The sequence below is a fragment of the Nuphar pumila genome, chromosome 17 (assembly GCF_984573655.1).
Source record: "Nuphar pumila chromosome 17, dmNupPumi1.hap1.1, whole genome shotgun sequence".
NCBI lineage: Eukaryota > Viridiplantae > Streptophyta > Magnoliopsida > Nymphaeales > Nymphaeaceae > Nuphar > Nuphar pumila.
The window spans coordinates 44,039,023-44,060,240 of NC_143265.1; positions in this window are offsets into that span (position 1 = coordinate 44,039,023).

Sequence of the window (21,218 nt, forward strand, 5' to 3'; positions counted from 1 at the left end):
GTGGGATTTGGATTTGGAATTTTGAATGGAATTGGATTCAAGAGATGAAATCTGAGATCCAAGATAGGGTTGTGGATTTGAATCTGAGATTAAAAATGAATTCTGGATCCTAAGATAGGTTTGGATCTGAAGTCTGAGATCCAATGCAGGATTGAGTTCTGGATCCTAAGAAATGGATTTTGGATCTGAAGCTGAGATCCAAAGTAGAATTGGATTCTGGATCCTAAGAATTTGAATTTGGATCTGAATCTGAGATCCAAAGTAGAGTTGGATTCTGGATCCTAAGAATTGGAATTTGGATCTGAATCTGAGATCCAAAGTGGAGTTGGATCTGGATCCTAAAATGGTTTTTGGATCTGTAGTCTGAGATCCGATGGTAGAATGAGGATATGGATCCTAAATGAAATTTGAATCTGTGTTTGGAGATCCAAGGTGAAATAAGGGTTTTGACCCTAAATGGAATTTGGATCTGTGATGGGAGATCCAAAATGGGATGGGTTCTGGATCCTAGAATGGATTTGGATCTGAAATCTGAGATCCAAAATAAGGTTGGACTCTGGATCCTAAGAATTGGATTTTGGACCTGAATATGAGATCCAATAGTAGAATGAGGATCTGGATCCTACATGAAATTTGGATCTGTGATTGGAGATCCGAAGTGAAATAAGGGTTTGGACCCTAAATGGAATTTTTGGGTCTGTGATGGGAGATCCAGAGTAGAATAAGGATTTGATTTTGGATTTGGGTTTTTGAAAGAATTTTGAAAAATATGATGCAATTCTACCCTATATGATGAATGAATTTGAATAAGTTTGAAATTGGACTTTGAAAAGCTATTTCATTCTTTAAATGAATTAAAATAAGATTGAAAATATAATACATCCTTGACTATGGTCATTGAATGTATTATATAATAATCTATATTTAAATTCAAGAGAAGAATGAAACACATTTGGTGCTTTTATAGAATTTAAAATGAAATTAACTCTCAATATACCCTGACTATGGCCATTGGTATATATTTTGAGTTAATTCTAAGTTAAATTCTGATAAAAGAAGAAAATATTTTAAGAAAATATGATGAATTTTGAAAACTGATCCAGTGTGGATCCAGTGTTATTTTGTAAAAGATAAAAATGCTAAGTTTTGTCCACACCCTGACTATGGCCATTGATGTGGATCATCGACTTAGTATTTATTATTTCTTACGAAATGGTGCATGTGCCATTCGTGTTTCACCATTGTGAGAATTTTGGGAAATAAAGGCAAAGATGCATGAAAATAAATAATTCGTGAAGTTTGCAATGCTCATTCATTCTACCTAAAACAGGGAATGTAAATTCTCATTAAAATCTAACTATTACAATACATGAAATTGAATTTATGACTCCAACTAATGAAATCTTCCACATATTCCCTGCAAAACACCTGTTTAGTAGAAAGAAAGAAAGAAAAAAAAAAAAAAATGGAGGAAAATTGCATATATCATATGGTCAAATGTTTATATACCAAGATGTACATGATGGAAGGATGGAAAATGATATGTATGCCTATATACATATATATATGCGTATGTATATATACACATATATAGGTATATACGTATGTACATATATATATGTATATATATACATATATATGTATATATATATATGTATATATATATGTATGTATCTATATGTATATATACACAACCTACATAATATACAGCTGGAAGGTAGATGCTTGTAAGATAAAGGAAGTGCAGGAAAAATGGTGGAGATGTGTGATTCTGTGAAAAATAAAAAAAATAAAAAAAAAATAAGATGCTGAAGATGCCACCGGTTGCAGCAGCATTAGAGTGGGTGACCAACTGAAATCATAATAGTGTGTATATACTGCTGTGGAGATCAAAAGTGCCATCATAGTAACACCTAAAACACTACTTCAGGTGACAGTATGGGTGCATGTTGCTGCGTAGCAGATGTAACATGCGGCTGGAATGAAGGTGGGCTGAAGGGGTACTGTGGAAGGCAACCTACATAACAAATGTCACTGTATAATGGCTGTATGACAGGCCTACGGTGCTACTGTGTGAGTGTGAATGTATGAGATGGTGTGGCTCCTCAGATGATAAACCACAGAAGTAGGCGAGAATGGGGTATTCTTCAAAAGATGGGATGCAGACATGAAGTGACACCGTGTGATATACAAATTATACAAAGGATGTGGATGCTGTGCAAAATTAAATGCAGGTGAGATGTGAATGAAAAGGCTGTATTATGATTCAATGTTACACTGTTCTCATCATATCGATATCCATTTAGTCTTGACAAAGCTTGAACTGCATAATCGGTATACCAAATTCTCTTACAGTTTGTACACTAATGCTAACATCCCACGATCCCATATGTCAATTTCTTTAACAGTGGAGTCATGCTGAAGTAGCAAAGGTAGCATATATCACAACATTTCTGCAATTCAATTTGAAACAGGAATACAGGCAGCAAATTGAGGAGCAATATCAACAACTGTTGATATAAATTTCAGTTCGGTACAGTCCCCCATACTCTCATCCACTTTTAGTATTTCAAATCTGATACTGTCAAACTGACTTAAAACAAAAAATATATGCATCTTATTTAAAAAAAATATATATGTTTTACTGGTATTCAACAAGCTATTTCTTCTAAACATAAGGTGGATATGATGTAGCTAACTACAAATAAGCCGAACAGAGAAAAATAGTAGAATTGCCAAAAAAACAAATTATCACTATAAAACTGACATAAAACCCTCAAGGCAATCAGATCTTAGCCGCAAAGAGTACAATAAGCAAAGCGAAAGCAGGAGAATCCAGCAACAATCCTTGTAATGATAAGATTTGTGGATGATAATAAAAATCATTCCCAAAAATGATAAACCAAGATCTCAGGACAAGATGACAAATTCCAGATGCACAGGACCAAAATGTAAAAGATATGAATCCCCAATGACTCTCCATACAACTCCAGATGAGACTGAACAAACAAAAGTCTCAAGGAACCTTAGAATGATAAAAAAGATGCTCTGGGTGAAGTTACATGATTTTTTTTTTGATGACTTTGTCCTATACAATGAAATTGCCATTGTATCACTCAGAACAGATTCCCCAAAGACCAATTGCATAAAGATTCATATATGTTCCTAACTTCTGAAGTGTAGGTAAAACAGCCATTGTCGATATAAGAGAACCAAACATCATGCTTTCAACAAATAGCAGTTCATACACAAGAAACGCTACTCCACCAAGATGGACCAGGGATCATATCACAATGGAAGCAATAGATATCCCTAGAATCGCAAATATGACTATAGCTCATAAAGCCTCAGGACCTTCAGCAAGTATGTATGAGAAATTTGAGAAAAGGAAAAGAGGCAGCATACCAAATTCTGAAGGTTGTCCTTCATAAAAAAAAAAGAAAATAAAGCAAAAATAGATTCCACACCAGAATTTTATGATAAAATCGTTCAGACCCTCAGCGTATTATATTAGATTGCTATTCAGGGTAGATTTGAACCAAAAACAAACACAAACACTTGTGTGATCCGATTTTAGATCATTAGCAGTTGAATCCTATCTGTGGATCAAGTATGGTTCAGCATAGTAGATCGATCTTAGCTGCTTAATATACAACAGGTCGGTCTTTTTTTTTTTTCCGCTGCTTTCATGCTTTCAAGGCAGAAATGAACAAAAGGAAAAAAAAAAAAAAGCTAACAGATGAAATGTGGAAGATGAGATGGAATGAATCTGAGCATGCCAATGGGATCGATGTATGGTCCTACCAATACCAATACAGTGGGGTTTTATACAAGTGGTATACACAAAGGAAATCCTAGCAATGGTATGTGAAAATATTCAAACGTGCTTGAGCAGAGAAAAAAAAAAAATAGAAAGGAATGACGAGCATACGAGAGAATATAGCAAAACCATCAAAACGTGAATCGAAATCAGAAGCAAATTTAGAACAGGAAAATAAAACAGAAATTACAGCAAACAGAGAACCCAACAAGCATCAAAACAAGGATCAAATCAACTCGAAGGAAAATGAGAGTTGAGATGGAAATAGGAACAGGACATGAACAACTAAAAAAAAAATATAAGTGCATGCAAGAACATGAGACACAGGGACAGTGTTAATAAACTGCTACCGGATAATTCTAATTTTAGAATCATAAACAGAGATTACATGTGAAAGGAATCTTGAAATAATAAAAGAAAAATTTTAAAAGAATGTAAGAGCACGATGGTCCTTTTGATCTTGCACAAAAGGGGTCGGTGTTGCTACAAGCAAACCGAAGCCCTTAATGGTGCGTTAATGGAAATTTTAAGAAGAAGAAAGAAAGAAAAAGAGAAAAAAAAGAAACAACCAGAGAATTTTAGAGAAAATCAAAGAGGAAGGGGAGTACTTACTGTATTCTTACTGCCGAAATCGGGAAGGAAGAAATTCTTCAGTAGCCTGGAGGGGAGGCTTGTTGAGTGAAAAATGGATTGAAATCCTTTGTTCTCAGGAAAAACCCGATGGATGCTAGAGGAGAGGTTGTTGTCTGAAGGTGGGGTTTCCTTCAAGCCTTCTCACAGGCGGCTGCAGGGGAGACGCCTTATGGAGAGCTTCTTCTTCTTGTTTTTGCAGGGGGAACCTTGGACGGAAGAAATATGACGATTCTGAAGAGTCCCTGATGTCCTTAGCCGATTGAATCGTGGATTGTAATGGAGGATTTCAGAGGGAATTCGGTGGTTGATCGGTGATTTGCCAGAAAGAATACTGTATGCCTCAGAAGAGAAAAAGATGATCGATCCCCTGAGAAGCGATGGATGCCTTCTTATAAAGGAGCAGTGGAAGGTTCGAGTGGAAAACTCGTTGGAGATGGAAGGTGGATATGAAGGTATGCGGTTTCGTGATGGAGGGTGGATGGAGGATGAGCGTGGAGATCGCACATGGGGGGGGAAACGGCCGGCCATGGAGGGAGACGAGAGGCGTGCGGCTGGAGACAGTTTCGGGAGGGGCGGCTGCGCCTCCCTCCCCCTCTTCTTCCTTACGAAGGGTAAAAGAAAAACCCTAAAAGGGTTTTTCAAAGACCCCCCCCCTTTCAACTTTCAAATTTTTACAAAAGAGGGCTTCGGATGTCTTTAGCGAAAATTATTTTTCAAAAAGGCTCGAAATCATTTGTTTTTCTCAAAATCTTTCCAAATTTTTTGTTTTTTTGGTGTTGTTTTTCCATTTTTTTTTTTGCATTTTTAGGTAAAAAAAAATCCTAAGATTTGCGAGAAAACAAAGATTAAAACTATTTTTTTTTTGTGTTTTTTTTGCAAAATACCTACAAAGAAAATTTTTCTGAGAATTTTAAGGCTATTTTTGGGGAAATTTCTTCAGAAAATGCGTTTGGATCCGTATTTTGAAGAAATGTGGATTTAAAACACTGGATTCAGATCTGGAATAAATTTTGAATATAGCCATATGGAATTTAATTCAGAAAATCTGAAGAATTGACTGAAATTTAGCTTTGGTTTTCTCAGAAAAATGGAACCGGGGGCAAAAGGGTCATTTTTACAAAACTTTGAAAAATTTGGGGTGTTCACAGTAATATTTTTGAAAAACAAAAATGACACGTTTTGTCAATTTGAAATCTTATGTAAAAAATTGCAAAATGAAAAATCCTGTTCTATTGTTAAAATCCGTAGTGACCATGGAGGAGAATTTGAAAATGAACTTTTTGAAAATTTTTGTAACTTGCATGGTATTTCTCATAACTTTGCCTTTCCTAGAGCTGCACCTCAAAATGGTGTAGTAGAAAGAAAGAATAGAACCCTTCAGGAATCTGCTAGAACTATGCTCCAACACAATAATCTTGCTAAATCTTTTTGGGCAGAAGCTGTTAATACTGCATGCTACATAACAAATAGAGTTCTCATTAGACCCTTATTAAATAAAACTCTATATGAACTATTCTATGACAGAACTCCAAGAATAGACTATTTCAAAGTCTTTGGTTGTAAATGCTTTATCCTAAACACAAAAGATAACCTAGATAAATTTGATGCTAAATCTATTGAAGGCATATTTTTAGGATATTCAAGTCATAGTAAAGCATACAAGGTTTTCAATAAGCATTCTAAGTCTATTGAAGAATCTATGCATGTTAGTTTCTGTGAATCTATTGATCAATTTGTTCATAAGCAAACTAACGATGATGATATTGAAAGTACAAATTTATTTTTAGATAACACAGCTAAGTCTAATGAAGATGATCATCAAAGAACATTTGTCGATATCAAAGATCATCCTCAAAAGCAGATTTTGGGAGACCTGACAAAGGGGGTTCAAACTAGAGCTCAGCTAGAACGGATTGCAAACATGGCTTTCATTTCTCAACTTGAACCAAAGAAGATTGATGAAGCCATCATCGATGAGTTCTGGATGCTAGCCATGACTGAAGAACTGAATCAATTCCAAAGGAATGAAGTTTGGGATCTTGTACCAAGACCAAAGGATCATCCAATCATTGGGACAAGATGGATCTTCAGAAACAAGCTAGACGAAACAGGTAATGTTATAAGAAACAAGGCCAGACTAGTAGCTCAAGGATACAACCAGGAGGAAGGTATTGATTTTGATGAAATATTTGCTCCTGTTGCTAGACTTGAATCTATTAGAATGTTTTTAGCATATGCAAGCTATATGGATTTCAAACTATACCAAATGGATGTTAAAAGTGCTTTTCTAAATGGATTTATAAATGAAGAAGTTTATGTAAAACAACCTCCAGGATTTGAAAATGAACAATATCCAGATCATGTTTTCAAACTCAAACGTGCTTTGTATGGTTTAAAACAAGCACCTCGTGCTTGGTATGATAGACTTAAAACCTTTCTGTTAAAAATTGGTTTTTCTGTAGGCAAAGCAAACTTTGCATTATTTGTTAAAATAGTGAATAATCATACCCTAATTGTTCAAATATATGTAGACGATATCATCTTTGGATCTTCTAACAACACTCTTTGTGAAGAATTTTCTAAGTCCATGCAGAAAGAATTTGAAATGAGTATGATGGGAGAACTCACCTACTTTCTTGGACTGCATATTAAGCAAACCAAGGATGGAGTTTTCATCAATCAATCTAAGTATGCTCGTGAACTTCTGAAGAGGTTCAACATGAACTCAACTGCTTCAAAATCTACTCCTATGAGCACTACTACTGTTTTGGACAAAGATGAAGATGGTAAGTCTGTTGATACAAAGGTATACCGAGGTATGATAGGATCACTTCTATATTTAACTGCTAGTCGTCCAGATATTATGTTCAGTGTTTGCTTGTGTGCTAGATTTCAGTCAAATCCAAAAGAATCACATCTTAAAGCTGTAAAAAGAATAATGAGATATTTAAAAGACACAGTCGATTTTGGATTATTCTATTCAAAATCCTCTACATTTGATCTAATCTCATACAGCGATGCTGACTTTGCTGGAAGTAAATCTGATAGAAAAAGCACAAGTGAAACATATCATATGCTAGGGCACTCACTTGTATCATGGTTCAGTAAGAAACAAAACTGTGTATCCTTATCAACTACTGAAGCCGAATATATTGCTGCTAGCCTAGCCTGTACACAAGTTATCTGGATGAAACAAACCTTAAAAGATTTTGGTTTAAATTTTGAAAATACAACTATTTTCTGTGACAATACTAGTGCTATAAACTTATCTAAAAATCCTATTCTACACTCACGAACTAAGAACATTCAAATAAGACATCACTTCTTAAGAGAACAAGTCTTAAACAACATTATTAAACTCGAATTCATACCCACTAATCAACAGTTAGCAGACATATTCACTAAACCATTAAAACATGAAGACTTCACACGTATTAGAAGAGAACTAGGAATATGCAAACTAAGTGACTTATAAATTAATCACACTTATTAAGATTATTGCTTTTGATAAAATCTTATTTTAAAAGGCTTTTTCTTATCGATTTTTTTTTTTTTACTATTCAAAGTCAAACTATGTTTTCATATTTTCGTATACTCTCAATACTCATAGAAACACATTCTTCATGACACATTCTTTATGTCTTTCAACTTGTCATCTTTCAAGTACACTCTCATAATAACTTCTTGTCCTATCTCCTTTTACGTATATCCATAAGAACCATTTACTTTAAGTAAAAAGCCATCATGACTTGGATCACATCACTCATTTCATTACACCTTTTTATATCTTTTGTCTTTTTGTGACAACCTCTCATATGATAAGCTAGCCGACCTCCAAACATGATTTTTCATAATTTTGATTATTATTCTTAATTAATTATTTTCATATGACATTCCCTCTCATGATCTTGTATCAATATACTTCTCTAAAATCTTAAAACCTCTTATAAATTCAAAGTGATTATTTTTTGTATCACCTTTTAAGTGGTTATATTTCACGTAAACTTTTACTATATCATCGGTTATTTCATAGCTTAAGTATAATCTATTATCATCATGTCACATCCTTTATGAAATAATTTGTTAAACTCTCCTTTGTCGACAACTTGTCCTCTATTTTTTTTGTACTACTAGTACCACCCTTTTATTTCCTCCTTCTCTCTTTATCTCATATGAAGTGACTTTCCATCCGTGACTATGACTCTCTCATATATTTTATGTCTCTCTTAAATCGAGATTCATAAAAATCTTGTCTTCAAGCAAAACTTTATCTATTGGCTAATCTCACTCTACTTTATGTCATATCTAAATCAAGTGATTGTTATCCTTTACAACCTTTCTCATTTTTCTTCACATCCGTATCATCTTTTTATGTCTATTCACTCTCCTTTCACACTTATCAATATATATAAATAAAAATCATTATTGTCTCTCACTCATACCCTATGGGTTGTCCTATTCCAAACTCTCCATTCACGAATTAGGAATACTTCCACATAAAGTAAAATCATGAAGAAAAAGTTGCCTGTTTTATTAGGCCATTATTTTCTTCACTCTATAACTATTCTTTCAAACCTTTTGAATTATTCGCTCTCTCAAGTTTAAAACATGACACCCCATACTCTATTAATTACTTCTCTCACTAGTCGATAAACTCACCCATAGTAAAATCTATATATATATATATACAAATTATTTCAAAACTATGTCCTTATCAACCCAATATAATACACTATCTTCAAATATTGATTTGATTTGTCATTCACAAGTCTCTTAACTTACTACTCACGGATTTCTTTATTTGACTAAATTCTAAAAATCACTCACTTCCAATGTCATTCAAAACCTATCAAAATTATTTTCATTCTTCTATTTAATGGATTGGTTCATCCCACACCAATTCCACTCGTATCTATCTATTCTCTTACAAATCTTTACTCGTTTCAAGATCTTCTCTCTTGCTCGTTTTCTTTTTGCTCTTGCAATGGCTTCCTCTTCAAACTCTGCAATCACTGCCGCAGATCTAAGGTATCCCGAGCTTTTTCATGACTACAACCTACTTTGCTCTCGACCCATTCATGAAGGAAAATTAGTTCACTATGAAGACTTCATGCTATTCGACCTAGACAACTATCTCCCCGAACTCAAACATCTACTAGGATCTTCATCCCACGCTGCCTATTATCCTAAACTAGTTCGACTATTCTATACAAACTTTTCTACTGATCATGAACAAACCACTATCACCACTAAAGTACGTGGACAACTGATGTTCTTTCATGCTTCCTCACTAGGTAGAATTCTAAACCTACCTTCCACCGGCACAGACATCAACACCATAGTACCAATCGAATGATCGGTACTCCGAAAAATTCTTCTCTGCAACAACTGCTATCCACTTCCTTAGCACATGAGGAATCTCCAACCTCATGCTCAATTACTTGTCCAGATTCTTCTCCACAACATCTATCCCAAGCTTCCCCGCAAGGGATTAGTTCCACGAAAAATCTCTCTTCTTATATACGCAATTTTTTCTTCTACTCCGATAAACTGGTCCTCCATTCTTTTTAACCTTTTTATTCATTATCAGAAATTCAAGCCTCTTCTTTTCGGGTGTTTCATAACTCCCATTCTCAAATACTTCAAAGTACCCCTTCACAACGAAGTCATCCTCCATCCCTCTCAGGTCCTCGATGCTACCACCTTCAATCTAAGGTCCCTGCACATGCCCGGCTCTGATGAAGAAGATCCAACATCCACCTTCAATTACTTCCCTACTCTGATGGATGTCCAGCGCTCTCAGGATCGTATTCTTCGCCGTCAAGCCTCGTTGCAGCAAACTCTACGGACCCTCCCGTCGGATCAAGTCAACCGAACACATCAACATACTCCACCTTCGGGATAAACTTATTTTTTTTGGTCTGTAATAACTTTTAATTACTTTTTGACTGTAATATTTATCATTGGTCTGTAATAACTCTCTTTACTCTGATCCCTTCCTTTTTGTCTATGACAAAGGGGGAGAAAACCTGTCTCCATTATTGGAAAAATACTCTCTTTAACATTTCTCAATATTTTATCATATTATTATTTCTATGCATAATGTCTTTTTGACAGGGGGAGCATATTTTGTCATCATCAAAAAGGGGGAGAATGTTGAGAAACTCTGTTTTGATGTCACATAATATGATACACTGTTGTATTTGATTTTATATGATATGAAAATATGTCCTCTTGAAAAATGTTATATTATGACTGAATATGTTTTGCCATAAAACTAACAAGTATTTGATGCAAGGATATCTCACCCAAAAAGGATGGAGACTTCCTGTTCAAGTACAACTTGTGCAATCATACTCCTTGAAGAAAAAACTTGATGAGTCATGCATTCCTAAAAGTTCAAATGAAGAGATCGGCTACCTCAAGATGAAGACTTTTTTCTTCTTTAGAGTCATATGTAACAGAACCTTCAGGAACATGCATATTGCATATTACATACTCATTCATAAAAACTATATCATAAAAGTATACGATAGTTTCAAAAAGCTCCTTTTTTAAAACTAATAATTGTACCTTCTTACAACCCTTTATGAAAAAGATATTTTGTCATGTAATAATTGTACCTTACACTATATACAAGACAACATGAAAAGAAATGTAGGAAAAAGACAAAACATAAAATCGGCTACATAGAGAAAAACAAATATAATATGTTTTTGAAAAGACTCTAGTTACCTTCTTTAAAGAAATGTTTTTAAATATAGGAAGAAGACAAAAACATAAAATCGGCTACACAAAGAAAAACAAATATAATATGTTATTGAAAAGACTCTAGTTACCTTTTTACAAAACCATAGAATGTCGACTTACTTGAAGTCATCATTCTCTTTGTACAAAGCATTAAATACCTCCTATAACAAATCCTTGTTAATATCCTTCTCAAAGAATGTCGACTTTCTTGTAGTCCTCATTCTCTCTGAAGACTTTGGAAAACACAACATAAAGAAAACACTTGACATGACTATGTACAAATAAATATCTCAAAGCACTCATTGTACTTACACTCATTTAAAGTAAAGAAGTACTTATGTACCTCAAATCATTAATTAGAATAAAGACAAAACTACAAATCCAACGTTCAATGTACTATTGTAAGAAATAGACCTTTTACATAAAATATGTATTACCTAAAATATTACAACGACTAAGTGTACCCTATATTTTACTTTTATGGAAAAAGGCATTCTCGAATTTCTCTAAAAAATGTTTTTGAAATGACATAACATTTCACATTTCAAAAAGGCTATGATTTCAAAATGTAACGACTACTTTTTTAAAAGCTATATAAACACACTCAAATAAACTATTCAACATGGGAATGGAATAGACGTGTGAGCTTACAACGAGAAAAATTCTATTCATTATTTGAAAAGAGAGCCTTGAAAAAGAAAGAGAAAAAGAAAAGAAAGAAAAGAGAAAAAGTCAAGTCCAGCTCTTTGACAAAGAGTATCCTCTGAGTGACAAACAGAACATTCTGAGAATCCTTCATTCGTGCATTCATATCATTCTGAAGGTTCTATAGGAAGTATTGTAACTTTCTGTTATTCACTGTATTCCTTCTTTGTTGAAAGAAGTAGACCTCTGAGAAAGAGGGTGTTGTCCTTCTCTGTTGAGAGAAGAAGACCTCTATGGAAGAGGGTGAGCCCCTTCTCTGTTGAGAGAAAAAGACCTCTGAGGAAGAGGGTGTTGTACTATTTATCCAGTGACTCGGATGTTATAGTGGAAAGCTCAAGTGGTTTGCTTGAGGACTGGATGTAGGTCTGGGTACTGACCGAACCAGTATAAATTCTGTGTTTTATGTGTTGTGCCTTATTGCCTGATTATTTTATTTTATTGATCTTTATCATATTTCACTATTCACCTCTAGTGGAATTTCAAGTGTCACACAGGCTTTTCTTTTGAAAAATTTGAATTTTGAAAAAACCAAAAATATAGGAGCCTTGTCCCCTAGATTGGTGCCACTTGTCTTTTCTCTCTCCTCCCATTTATCTGCCATGTGTCACCCTATCCATCCTGCGCTAGGTGTCATTCCAAGGATCACCAGAAGATGCCAAGTGTCATGTGTTGTCCTGTTCCAAAAAAAAAAGGTAGGCTTGTCTCCTCTGAGGTGGCGTCATTTGAAGTGTGTCTTCTGCAGAGGACACATGTCAATCTCTCATCTCCTCAGAAAAAGCAAATGCCATGTGTCATCCTCTACTCTTTTCAGAAAAAGCAGGTGACATGTGTCATTCTCTGCTCTTCTCAAAAAAATTAGATGCCATGTGTCATTTCCTGCTCTCTTCAGGAAAGCTAAAATTCAAATATTCAAATCTCTCCATAGGTGGCGCAAATCCTGAACTTCTACCTTTTTCATTTTGTCTGAGATGGCGCCACATGGCTTGGACCTCCTTCTCTCCCCTCTGCCACGTGTCATTCTCTACTTCTTTCAGAAAAAGCAGGTGACACATGTCTCCTTCTACCTCCTTCAGAAAAAGTAGAGGACACATGTCACTCTTGGCTTCCTTCAGAAAAGCAACCATTCAAAAATTTTAAGACAAGAGCTAGGTGGCGAAAATCCTTGAGTTCTACCTTTTTCTACTCGGCCTAAGATGGCGCCACATGTTCCTTGCCTTTCCCAACTACCACATGGCATCGTAGAAGCCATTCTGAGGAAATGCCACATGTCCATTCTCCATTCCTCCAAGGCCAACCTCCATTTGAAATTCAAATTCTCCTCTGAGGTGGCGCCATCTGAGAAGGCTTCTCCAACAGCTGACACTTGTCTGCCACATGTCCAGACCTCCCTGCATCAGAAAAAGTAGAAAAGCCCCCCCTCTGAGGTGGCGCCTTCTGCTCCTTCCAGTCCTGTAAAACCCGTGAAATTTATGAAATTCTAAATGAATAAAAGGGATTCGTTATGTGAAATAGTAAGATTTTAAGTTAGACAGTACAATTTTTATGACTTGGGGTTTCTAGAACAAAACCGATAACAAACTCTCACAAGTGGTTTTGGATCCGGATCTTGGCGAGATCCGATGATCCGACCCGGTTCACGAGTCCAAGTAAGGAAACCCGATGGTTTCGGGATGATAGCATGAGATCCGAAGCACATTTAAAGTAAGCGAGTGCAAGTTTAAAACCAACGAGTGAAAAATCCACTTGAAAATGGAAGAAATCCAGCAACAAGGAAAAACGTCCCAATACGACATAAAAAGAATATTTTCGCAAAAGTAAACAACAAGTGGTGAAGTGGAGTTATGGTAGGACACATAGGGGTGTAGAGTTGCAACTTCAATTCAAAACCCCTTGTGCACAAATTAATTTTTTTTTCACAAGAAAGTGATGTTTTCTACCTTGGTAAAAACGTGGGATTATGTTAAGCCTAAATTTTTGGTTTTTCCATCTAGCTCTACCAAGGATTGAGGAGAATCCCAGGTAACATGGAAGAGGGGTACCCATAAAGCAAATGGTGAGGGAAGTTAGAGGAAATCATGCCAAAGACAGGAGGGGGCATTGTGGGAAATAGACATCACCCACCAAAAACGTAAGATTTGGGTGAAGTTTTAATGCCTTAAAAATTTGGTAACTTCCCCCTAAATAGAGGAGTTAAATGAGAGATTTTTGGTAAGGAGTTACATTATATGTATCTCTCTCTCTCATTCTCTCTCTCTCTCTCTCTCTCTCTCACGGTGGTGATCGACCTCCATTGGTGGACGGTGTGGACCTCCCTTGCTGAACGCGTGAATATTCATTATCGACGAGGGGTGCCGCTCTAACGAAGAGAAGGGGTTGCAACTTTGCCGTCGTGAGACTCCAAAGAGGTAAGGAGCATTGCTATTTGTATGTAAGTGCTTGATGCCTTGTTGCACATCTATGTTGCAATAACATGGAGTTTACGTGACAAGCACCACCTATATGTAGGTATGTTTAGGGCCTTGAGACCCAGGTGGCATGAGTTGAAACACCTACTCGCCAATAGGTCAATATGTAGTGGTTCAGCCAATGGTTCTCACCCTTGGCCAACGTTGGGGCACTGAGGTGTTCTTTGTAAGGGCATTTTGTTCCTATGTGTATGCCTGGTGATATGTAGTACTCATATCAAAACCTACAGTTCGAATCTATGTAGGAAAATGCATATATTTTGGTGTGGGTGTTAGCCATGACAGATTCAAGATCCAAACAAAAATAAAGTAGGTAAATGGCGTGGAACCTTAAGTATCTCGGATTATTTTTCATGAAATTATGGTTTGGTTGTTTTTTCTTGTTTAATACACCTTTCATACCTTGTAGATTGAATGGTTTTAATCAGGTCTGAAGTTATGTATACGTGATTGCTATCTCACATCATGGTAAAATAAAGATATACTATTCCTATTGGGTAATTCGATTGGATTCGGTGTTTTTGAGTGTGGAATGCACTCATATTTATAGTTGAAAGATTCCATACATTGAGGATGAAAGGGGTGGCAAAACAATCCATTTAGAATGATCAAAATGTTTGAAAAATAAAAAAGATACGCCCTTTTAAAAGTTACAGAAAAACGGCAAAATTAGTCGACTGAGACAATAGTTAGTCGACTGATAATGTGTTCAGTCGACTGATAAAAACCTTCAGTCGACTGCTGCAAAAATTTCCAGAAAACAGACATTCTGTTCAGTCGACTGATAAAACCTTCAGTCGACTGATGCTAAAATTTTTCCAGAAAACAGGCATTTTGATCAGTCGACTGATAAAACCTTCAGTCGACTGATGCTAAAATTTTTCCAGAAAATAGTCATTCTGATCAGTCGACTGATAAAACCTTCAGTCGACTGATGCTAAAATTTTTTCAGAAAATAGTCATTCTGATCAGTCGACTGATGCTAAATTTTTTTCAGAAACCAGATATTTTGATCAGTCGACTGATAAAACCTTCAGTCGACTAATGCTAAAATTTTCAGAAAATTGATATTCTGTTCAGTCGACTGATAAACCCTTCAGTCGACTGCTGCTAAATGTTTCCAGAAAATGGACATTCTGTCCGATCGACTGATAAAACTTTCGGTCGACTAATTTTATGATCAGTCGACTGATAAACCCTTCAGTCGACTGCTGCTAAACTTTTCCAGAAAACAGACATTCTGTCCGGTCGACTGATAAATTCTTCGGTCGACTAATTTTACAAAAAAAATAACGTTTTGCTTAGAAGATTTGAAGCCAAAAAGGTTGTTCGACCGGTGAGCCTATTGGTCGACTAATAAACATGATAAATTGAGTAAAGAGAGTTCTAAAATGATTTTCATGAATGGTTCTTTTAGAAAAGTTTTCTAAAGACTTTTTAGGTGAAATACAACTGAAATATCTATGAAGGAAATAGTTTCGATGGTAAACTAAATATGAGATTCACATATGGACTTTAGGATTATGTCCAATACATGGAACACACATGATAAAGTTGGATAATGCCATGTTGTGGCATAACCAATGGGGGTACGAAACGTACACTCGAGCTCATAAACAAAACTGAAAATGCTGAATGTGTAAGTACTCGACACAAAGTTGAACCAGAATTATGAGAAATTGTGGTCTGTGCCTTTAAGGCATTCGATGGGTAATGTGCATATACTAAGATCAACTTGAGTATGAATTGGGGTTTTGAAAGTCCCCTGTGGTGCAATGACTTGCATATAAGAATAAATAAAATTAAAAATATGTACACATAAATTAAATATGGGATTCTGGGTATACCTGAAAGATGATATATGTTACTGGTTTCCTAGGGTTCTGGGTACATCTGAAAGAAGATGTATGTTACTGGATCCAAACAAACAAGAATGAAGATTTATACACATATAAATTAAATATGTGGGATTCTGGGTATACCTGAAAGATGGTATATGTTACTGGTTTCCCAGGGCTCTGGGTACACTTGAAAGATGGTGTATGTTACTGGACCCATGGTCTACCTTGGAGAGGGTAGGTGGTACAAGCTTCGTGGACATTCTTGTTCTTGTCAGAGCTAGGCGTCTCACCCGGTCCCCAGTCCACGAAGTTAGGGGACCAGGACTACCAGTATGTCCTAGATGGTAGATCCAAGTCTTCTGCAGAAGTACAGGGTGCATCCTAATTTTTGTTCTAGCCACTGGGGAGTTCTCTCTCGGTCACTGACCGTCCCCTTTGGATATCCGTACGGCTAGTCATACGGGTTATTAAATAATAGACCCCCGTATGGTCTCGGTCCGCTACGAGGTCTATGCCTGTGCGTACCCACAGGGTAAGAGTAAGATAAGCATTAAATAATTTAAGTTGACTAGAAACTTATCTTTGAAGAATTATATATTGTTGAGTTGACTTGTGGAATCTACAACTTGTACTTAAGTGAATAAATCTACCTTTAGTTCAGTTATCTTTTGCACTGTATCATGAATTAGAAAGCATAATGATCTTCTTAGAATGTTATAAACTTCCATGCTAGTTATATCTGCAGTACTTGCACATATTTGTACACAGGTCACTGAGCACAACATATAAATATAATGCTTCTTACGCAGACAGGGGAGTCTGACCCTTCTGCTTTAAATGCTTTTCAGGTAGCAACTAATTGGAGCATCGGGGTGTCGTTTTGGATAAAGCCAAGAGATCTCATTTATTCAGTATTTTATGTTTGAACTCTGATTAGTAGATTTACATTTCTGCTATGGGATGTAATTAATGACATTAATGTTTCAATTAATGAATGGTATGTTTAGTACTTCTCTGTTTTACCCTGTAATGCGCCCGACTCGTGTTTTTCGCACTTCCGCTATTTCAAAAAAAAAAAAATTTACTCCAAAATTTTTACTACAAAAAGTTGGGGTAGTTTACAAGGTTGATAGTGGAAAATCTCAAGCGGGTTTTGCTTGGGGACTGGATGTAGGTCGGGTTTGACCGAACCAGGATAAAATCTTGTGTTCTTTGTGTGTTTGCTTTGAGATTTGCAAAATCCTTCAATATTCCGCAAAAAGTTTTAAAAGCACTATTCACCCCCCCCCCCCTCTAGTGCTCGTTGCCTCGATCCTAGTGCACTCTCAAATTGAAGTCTGGTTCAGAGTCCTAATTTGACTAGGACTTTGAGGATGAGTCCTGATTCAACTAGAACTCCGAGAAATTTTGGTTTTCTAAAAAGCGAATAAAGAAATTTTGAAATAAATTTTTGAAAACCAGTGAAAATGAACTCAGGACAGAGTTCTAATTCGATCAGGACTCTGGGACAGAGTCGTGATTTGATTAAGACTCTGGGATAAAAACCCAGAATTTCGAAATTCTATGATAAATGTGTAATAATTTTGAAATTTAAAAAGATAAATAAAGAGATTTTGAAAAGATTCTTGCAAAATTGAAATCAGAGTCAAAGTCCTGATCCAACTCAGACTCTTTGAATAGAGTCTTGATTCAACTAAAACTCTGAGTTTTTTATAGATTTTGAAAGATTTGATTAAAGATAGGCAGAATACCAACGAAAGATAGAGTTCTGATTCGATTAGGACTCCAAGAAAGAGTTCTAATCCGATTAGAGCTCTAGAATTTTGGCTAAAATGGAAGATTTTGAAAATCATATGAGAAAGTTTTGAAAACAAGTGAAGAACAAGAGTAAATAATGAAATCAAGATAGAGTCCTGATTCAATTAGGACTCTGAGAACGAGTCTTAATTCAACCCAGATTCTAGAATTTTGGCCCAAAATAAAGGATTTGATAGGTTTTTTCAAAATAGGTAAAAAGAATAGTAAAAGGTAGAGTTCTGATCCGACTAGAACTCTGGAAAAAGAGTCCCGATCCAACTAGGACTCTAAAATTTTGACCAAAATGAAATAAATGTGCAAGGATATGACCACAACTGGTTTAAAATCAGAATGAAGTTTTGAAAAGATTCACAAAGATAAAAAGATAGAGTCCTGATCCAACTAGGACTCTAAAATTTTTAAGATTTTTGACGAATGAAAGAATCCAGAAGTGACACCACCTAAATGGGCCTCATCTAAGAATTGAGATCAATTGAAATTGAGTTTCAAACGAATCCAGATTGTTTTCTGAGGAAAACATTTTGAAATATAATATCCTGGGGGTTGGCAAATGGCAAAATGTTGATTCAAAACCAAGGTTTTGAAATTGACTTTGAAAGAAAAGTTTTAAAACTAGAATCTGGATCCAATATTTTGAAAACAGGAGTGCTGGATCTTGATGATGAGATGTAATGACATGCAATGCAATGAAATGATATGTCGAATGCATGCAGTGATATGCAATGACACATGAAATGTAAACCTTGGATGAGGGACTTGAAATCCCGAATCCTCGGTAGAGAAAAAGAATTTGGAGGTTCTCATTTGAGGATGAGGGTTAATAATTAAAACTGAGCTAAAACAAGGATTGAATCTTGATTGTAAGATGGAGTGTTGAAATTTTTTATAAAATTTGGGCTGTGAACAGCCCTGGCTCAGATTTCAACCTGTTGGTTCCCTGAAGGATACTGAGAGTGAGACCCAGTGGCAGGAGGTAAATGTTTGTGAATAAGGGTTAAAATTTGGGGTGTTTACAGATGCCCCTCTTTGTTACTAAGCCGATATAGAGTCGAGCTTAGTAGCAAAGAAAAATACACCAAATTTAGGCTACATAAAAAAATGTCTTAGTTAGAAGGATCTTACTGGTTATAAAGAAATTAGCCCTGACGGAAAATGGTAGATATGAAATGGAGAATGACGAAGAAAGATCTACTTCAAAGAAGTGAGATTCAAGTTTTGCCCTTAGCCTGGATGGGACGAGAAATACCTCGTATAGAAACGAAGTTCAGGCTTGACCCTTAACTTGATCAAGAAATGAAATACCTCATCAGAATGAGGCTCAAGTTTAAACCCTTAACTTAATCAGGAAATGAAATACCTCATCAGAATGAGGCTCAAGTTTAAACCCTTAACCTGATCGGGAAAATGAAAATGATGGAATCCTCGATTGAAGAAACCATGACGGGACCTTTGGACTTCCGCACGATAAATTCGATAGGGGTTCTACAAAAGGATGGAAATTGAGATCCCTAAAGCTTGAAAAGGGGTTGATTTTGGGTGCCTCGTTGATGAGACTAAATAACTTTTGAATTTGGTGACCTTTTGCAAGAAAATAATTGGTGGCTTAACCTCAAGCCAAAATTGAGACTGTCTATGGTAGGACAGTGGGGACACAGGGATGTGTGCGAATCTAGGAGCCCAGGCACTCAGATTATACCAAAGAAGGGAAGAAATCTTGAAAACTCCCGTTATCAAGTCCTAACAAGGGATGACAAAAATGCGCCAAAGATGAACCTCAAGCTCTTGCTTCACGTCAGGATAGCTAGAAAATATTGTCAAAATGTTGAAAATTATTGTTGACTAAAAAATGATTGAAAAATGGTGTACATTGGTATGAAAATATTTCCTCTTTTCTACCTGAAGTATTATCTTCATCTGGACTTAACTTCGTAGAATTAAGATTCGAATTCAAATTACTTGCAATTGACTTTCTTTCAAAGAGGGTATCAATTTTCTTGATATGAACAAAAAAGAAAGTATTCTTGATATTGTGAAAGCAATTGGTGAAAGGATATTGATAAAAGAATTTCACACAATTAAAGAAGATTCTTGGCAGATTTGGCAGTTTGATATCCTGGGATTCTTTTCTCATGATGGTCTTTCTGCACTTTTTGGAGCTCTCTTGGGTTTCTGAGGAGTTTATTACATCATCCTTCATTTTAGAGATGTCCTAGCTTTTCTATTTTTTGAAAGGATACGTCACAAATTTCTTCAACTTGGAGATATTCTGATCCTTCTTTGCCTCAGGGATTATATTGACGTTATTGACTCATTGGTTGGTGGTCTCTTGATGATAGCGGAAATTAAATACCTTTTAGGGTTTGTCGGGAGGTTCATCGCATTCGCCTTCAACTTGGCAGTGATATGAACTTTCCCTAGAAGGATCCATCACAAACTTCATCTTAGAGATGATCCAAATCTTCTTTGGCCCCGAGGGTCTAACTTATCTACCAGCCTTCAACTTGACGATGATTGAGAGATCCCTTTTACAGATATTTAATTGCATCTTAAATGATTGAGGAGATATGGATTGGGTGAACTCTTTTTTTTATCGCTCAGGATATTTCCACTGCCTCATTTTTACAAGAATGGTCTTTAAAGATGTGACATAGCTGCGATCAATATCAATCACTTACGGCTTTGCGACAATATTAAATTTTCTTTGGTGGCCATATCGAGGATTTATTCTTCATCCTTTTGGTCCAATAAAAAGGATTTGGACTTTGAATCATTCTTTGCAAAAGCTTCACTCTTTTTGTAAGTAATACTGAAGGTAACTAGAGGTAAAGATTTGTGCAATAAAGATTTTTGAAATCCACAAGTTTTTGACGATAAAATTGACAAAATATTCTTGAAATCCTTGGTGAAAGCGAGTATTTGAAGTCTGACTTAACACATATATGACAAGAATTCTCCTCTTCTTTGCCTAAAAGAGAAGATTCAAAATGGGAAATAGAAATTACTCCTTTCTTCTCTGAATAGGAGGTGTTTGCAAAACAAACTTTCAAAGAGAAATTAAGCTTTTGTCAAAACTTCCTAACATTAGGCTTTTCTTATGGAAAGGGGGTCGGTAATGGTGAGGTCGGTGAATTGGTCATGAAGGAGCGAGTCCATCGTACTCTCCCTAAAAAGAGGGTCCTCCATGAT